We start from the raw sequence: 6,220 nt of genomic DNA, 5'->3' as shown, positions 1-6,220 counted from the left end.
GGGGGGGGGGGGGGGGGGGGGTCACAAAAAAAGCCTGGCACTATGTATTTATACATTATAGCGCATATATTATGTATACTTCATCTGCCAAGACAAGAGCAGACGGAGTTAGGAGACGATGGTCGGTGCTGACCATGGATAGGTTCACTGATCCCATCGTCTTCGAAGCATATGCTCTTTCATCGCAGTGCAGCTTTGAGATGCGAAATGTACGTTCGCGTCTCGCTCGCGTCGAGAAAAAGTGAGAGAGAAAGAAAGAAAGAGAGAAAGAGAGAGCGAGAGAGAGACAAGACGGGGAAATGAGAAGAAAAGGGCAACTTGAAGTCTCTCTCACACTCAAGCGAGAACATAGCCATGATATGAAAGCAAAAGAGGGGCATGAGTTACATCCGAATCCGTTCTGTCGACTACTGAATGTCAATGCCTAAGACAGTTCCCAGAAGTAAAATAAGCCAGTTTTGCTGCCTCGTGAAAGAATTAAATTACTTAAGTGTCAGCCTAAACGATGTCTTAATAAAACGATATATTTTTTCTAACGTGATTATATTAATTGTTATTTACTATAATTTATAAAACAAGAATCAAGAATTAATATGAAATGGATATTGTACACGGAGAGAATTTTTAGAATTTAGCCTGAAAATCATGATAATAGTGGGACAACATAGTAGGTATTTCAAAGAATTGTATATGAGTTTCTTTAATTTACTAATATGTGTCATAATAAAATATGTAATATATTTTATTAATTTTACTAAAGAGTATAGTAAAATTTCAACATTTTAAAATATGTTACGCAGTTTATGACTCTTTATTATTTTAAAAGAATAGATGCTAAGTAGTCATGAATATATAAAATAGCTTATACAATTTTACCATACAGCATGATATTTTTAATCTGATTTATCGCTTATAATTTTACCATGTAACATAGTAATTGATCGACTATAATCGATATTTATCGGTTATTTTCGTTGTCGAGTGTGTCTCTAGAACGCTACGCTAGAACTTACTCACTTCAAAATATTTTACTGCATTATAATTTTTACTGCATCATTTATAAAAAGTCTCTTGTATATTTCAAAAAATCTATCGTTACTGATAATATTTCATTACTGTCAAGTTGTCCCAAGCTCATTACCAAACATGATGAAATTTGTAATGAATTTTGCGGTAAAAAATAACGAAAAATTCTCTCCGTGTACTTGTTACAATTTAGAGCCTTAGCAGAAAGCTGACTTATAATCTTAAGACAGTGTCTTATAATTTATGTCTTCAGTAACGCACAAGAACTATCTTATGACTTATGTCTTAAAGGTGTATTATATATTAAAGGTGTGTACTAAGTACCTTTAAAACATAATTCATAAGACAGTTCTTGTGCGTTACTAAAGACATAATACTTAAATCATAAGGCATTGTCTTAAGATTATAAGTCCTTTCTGCTACGGTCCTTACAAATGATTGAACGTGGTATCGTGTTTGGCGGGGATCATTCGCAAGTTTACAAGCCACATGATTTAAATTTTCTAGCTGTAGATGAACTGCTAAGAAATCAATTCACCTTTTATCATTTTGACTGTAAATTTGTGAGACAAGTGACTGCAAGCTTTTTAAAATAAGACATCTTTATAAGCACTGCAGCATTTATACACTGATTTGTTTATCCGGATGAAAAGATCAAAGTGATGTTTGTGTTTAATTCAGATGTGTCGTAATTATATTATCTACGAAAACTCGTTTCTTGCTCTCCGAACTAAACTGTCAATTTGAGAATCAGAAATCCATTGATTCCACAGTCTCAATCTTCAATTACTTGAAATTGTTTCATCGAAAATTGAAGGCGTGTTACCGAAAAATGTAAATTTCCATCTGAAAGAAAATATAATCCGTCTAATTTTTAAATGATTCACTTAACGATAGGGGAGATTACATAAATTCAATAATCAGAGTGTTGTGGGAAGTAACTGGTTACTCGTGACGAAGTTACAGTTAGAATTATTTTTTTTTCAATAACTATAACTTAATTTTGCTCCTTTTTTTCATCTATTGTAATTTAATTTAGTTACATTTTTTCCTAACTATAATAATTAATTTTATAGTTACTATTATGATAACTTATTTACATCAAAGTTATATGTCAACACAGACTAACCAAAAAAAGTGTTTAGTAAACGATTGACGATTATTTTTTGTGATTAAAATATATTTTTATTCCTGATGATTTAAAGCGTTTATATTAACAATTAAACTATAGAATCCTTTTAATATATGTGAATGTGTCTTAATATTAAATTCTATAATTTTGACTACGCAAGTGTATATATTGATTTGTTATAAATAATGTAGGGCAAATATTTTATTATGTTATTATAAATAATATAATTATATATAATTATATATAAAACATTTTTTCCGGGGTAAATTCTTGTGTTAAAATAGCAATGCAAAAAATTACAAAACATTAACAGAAAAGTAAATAAAGAGTAAGGATTCGTTATTTTAAAATAACTCTAACGCGTTATTTTTCAGAATTAGTAATTTATAACAGCAACTATTTTTTGAGAAAAAAGAATTAACTATAAATATTAGTTACTTTTACGAACAACTTTGTTCCATATTACCTGCCATAATGTCACGATGCGCCATGCGCCAATGACAATCAGTACATATCGTTATTACAGACGTCTACCTCCTCATCGAGGCAAATAACGATTGTCAGGGCCACTAAAGAGACATATTAATTGTCATCTCTCATCGATAAGTCGCTCCTTCAGCTATGGGAAAGAATGCACGAGTGCACTCGTTCGCACACGTTTCTGTTTGCGGTAGACCACGAGAGGACTACCTCTTCTTGTGCGCGGTTCCGAGGACAAAAAAGACCTTGAAAAATCCTCCGACTAGAGTCACCGCGACATTCCCGCAGGAGTCATTCCATTATATTTAAATTAGATGACTGTACACACTACATATATCAAAACCTGTGTGGCTTCACACACACGCGCACACACACACACACATGTACCTTGATATTTATTTATTTATTATATATACATAATGTATATATATTTAAATTAACTCAAAAATTCTGTTTCGAAAACGTTAATCTTTTTCATGAACGATTAAAGTTGATAAAAAAATCATGCATTCATAAGTTCGCATTTATGCTTATACGAGTACTATAATCAGTGATTTTCATAGCTCGTTTTCATGTGCAATATGTACGGTTTTTTCAATTTAATGCTGCAATAAAGAAAAAATCCTACAATAAAGGAAAAAAAATGCTTGAAAATTAAATGATCTCCGCCGAAAGTTATTTATTATCACACATATCGAAAAACGTACAACGAAGCGCAAAATGTAAAACATATAATAATAATAATAATAATAATAATAATAACAACAATAACAATATAATAATGACAGTGATGTTAATGATAATGATGATAATAATAATTAATTAAATAGATTTGTACGCATTAAACGATTATTAAAATTAATCGTGTAAATTGTAAAACGCACACATTTTTAATTAAACCTTGATCATGCAATTAATTAATTCAATATTTAATAAGCTTAATTATGTTTGTCTCTTAATGCGAATATCACTTTGTTCTAAAAGATAAATAAATAACTAATCCTTTAAATAATTCATAAATGATAATTCGATGTAATAAAAGAATATTGTAACTGTACTAGTCGTTATATTGCTAAAATATTTTTTAATAAAACATAACTAAAGAAATTAAGACAAAACGCGTCTAATTGATCTAGTTGTGGAAATTATTATAATTGAATAATCATACAGCCTAATATAGGTATATCCATACCTTAGAGAACCAAATATTGATTTGTTATAACCACAAGCAGGACAAGAGTCGTTATCGGACTCGCAACGAATTCACAGCAAAGTCCGACCGACCACGCAAGATCGCATACATTTAGAACATTAAATTATATTTTTATTATGTTCATAAAAATTAAAATGTACACACCTTATTGTTTAAGTGATACTTGTATCAGCTTCTATATGCATGTATCGCGGCATGTATATTATTTATAACAATAGAGGTATAGGTACTCTCGAGACGAAACGAGCTTACGAAATAAATATGCGACTTTTTCACAAACGGGAGGATTTCGGAGAAAGAGGTGATACGGTGTTTAGCTTACTTGAATGAATATTAATATTATTGACTGCTTATAAAATAATACTATTACACAATAATCATCTCGTGATTTGACTTGACACAGTTCTATTCTTCTTATAATAATAATAATAATTAGCTCTTGGCCTACGAGATCGAAAAGTACATTCTTGCTTTCGCGGCAAAGGATGGTAATCGCTCAAGTAACAACGCTTACTGCTGTAGCTACAAAAAGGAACGGATAGCTTTCATTTGAATTAGAAGGGGTTACATGGAATATATTCGCTAGTTATATTTTCTTTATTTTACTTTTGCCTTTTCTTCTCGAGTGTGCCGCTAAAGCAGGCATGCCCCTAGTGCATCGCGTGTGACTGGATGTGCATGTATATCTACGGCTTTAGTACGACTTTTGACGCTTATGACGCGTGTGACACGTATAAGAATGATATCGCGCGGATGATATTTCTGATGCTGTTTAATATTTAAACAGCATCATGCGCTGTCCTAGCTTCTAGTTCGCAAGGTTCGTGAAGAAAATGAAGAAAATCTCGAGACGAGCTAGTAGACTTTGTACACTTTTTGATCTAAGCACGAAGGAATAAAAAAAAATCTATGAGAGATCCATCTTGTAATTCGCTGATTAATTCGAATAAAACATACTCAAAACGTTCATATTATATGTAATATCATTGCAAGATAAATTTTGCTATCTCGTGAAAATATAGTTACATTTGTACTTAAATCACCGCGTTTGATACTTTGCTGGAAAATGTCACGAAAAATTTGAAAACGTATCAATTTCTATAGCACATATCGATGGATCGTGATTATAGAATATTCCATGCAAACATTCAGAGAAGTAAACACTAATTGTAAGTATTATGCCAGAATACATACCAGCACCAGTGCACACCGAGGTACTTACTAGTTGAATCGCTATCTACATATCCTAAATATTGAAATTTAGATCGTGCTGAATCGACAATACGACTCGAATTGCTACGCGTAATGTCGAAATAAACGTTACTTAAGCGTTTGCCCACATTTTATGTATTTGTATACGCATCTGGTCGATTCGCGCATCGCTCACAGCAGTACGTTCGTACAATCGTTTATTTCATAATCTTGTAAGAATTATTTGATTCGAGATACGTTCAGATATGTCTAATAAACATATCGGGATTAATTGTGTTTTACAAAGATTCCTTGGAGAGTTACATTTTCGTGTATGCCGCAAAGATAATACTTTTATACCGATGAGATTTCCGATGTGAGACGTCGGCAAATTATTATTGCGCTATTTATCAAATATACACGAGTACAAGTAGATTTTTACGATTATACTTATACAACTGTGATACTCGAGGACGATCTTCCATTACATCGTGAATACTTGTATGCCAGATTCAATAGAATTAATCGAGATCGTTTCTCGTATTGTACAACACAATGACTAATTAATTATTTAAGATGTTTTAGAGCAGTTCTAATTTGTACGTTATGCAATATAAATTGTAAGAGGTCCTTATCTAGCGAGAATCAGTCAAAATAATAAAATGATACGAAATGATAATTTACCTGCAGAAAGGCTATAGGAGCCCGTAAGAAGAAATAGATAATAAGCATATCCGTAAGCATATTTGTGATTAAACTTTAATGTTATATGAATCATTGTTATACGAATCATTGACAGAGTCAACATCCCCTACAAATTACTTTTGTATAGTTTGGAGCTTTATATAACACCTCATCCAAATGCATATTCGGTGAATACAAACCGGCTAGATACCTTTTTTTTTGTCTTTAATCACACGATGCAAAAATAGGCTTTCCTATTTCCGGTTATCTACAACCAGATCAAACGACACAGCGCATCCTATCGATCTACAGAGAATTTCCGAAATCCTTATTATCTAATATCGACTGTACCATTCGTTATTTCCAGCAGAAGCTTTACACTTACAGCATAAAATCGTCGATCGACTGAAACTATCTACGTCGCATCTTTCGCCGTGTATAATTTCACACTTTGATTTCACTCTTATTACCAAATCCTTTTTCTCCCGGTGTGC

Source organism: Trachymyrmex cornetzi, unplaced genomic scaffold, assembly GCF_001594075.2.
Source record: "Trachymyrmex cornetzi isolate Tcor2-1 unplaced genomic scaffold, Tcor1.1 scaffold361, whole genome shotgun sequence".
In the NCBI taxonomy this organism is placed as follows: domain Eukaryota; kingdom Metazoa; phylum Arthropoda; class Insecta; order Hymenoptera; family Formicidae; genus Trachymyrmex; species Trachymyrmex cornetzi.
The sequence above is the reverse complement of the archived record's forward strand: the minus strand, read 5'-3'. Positions refer to the sequence as shown.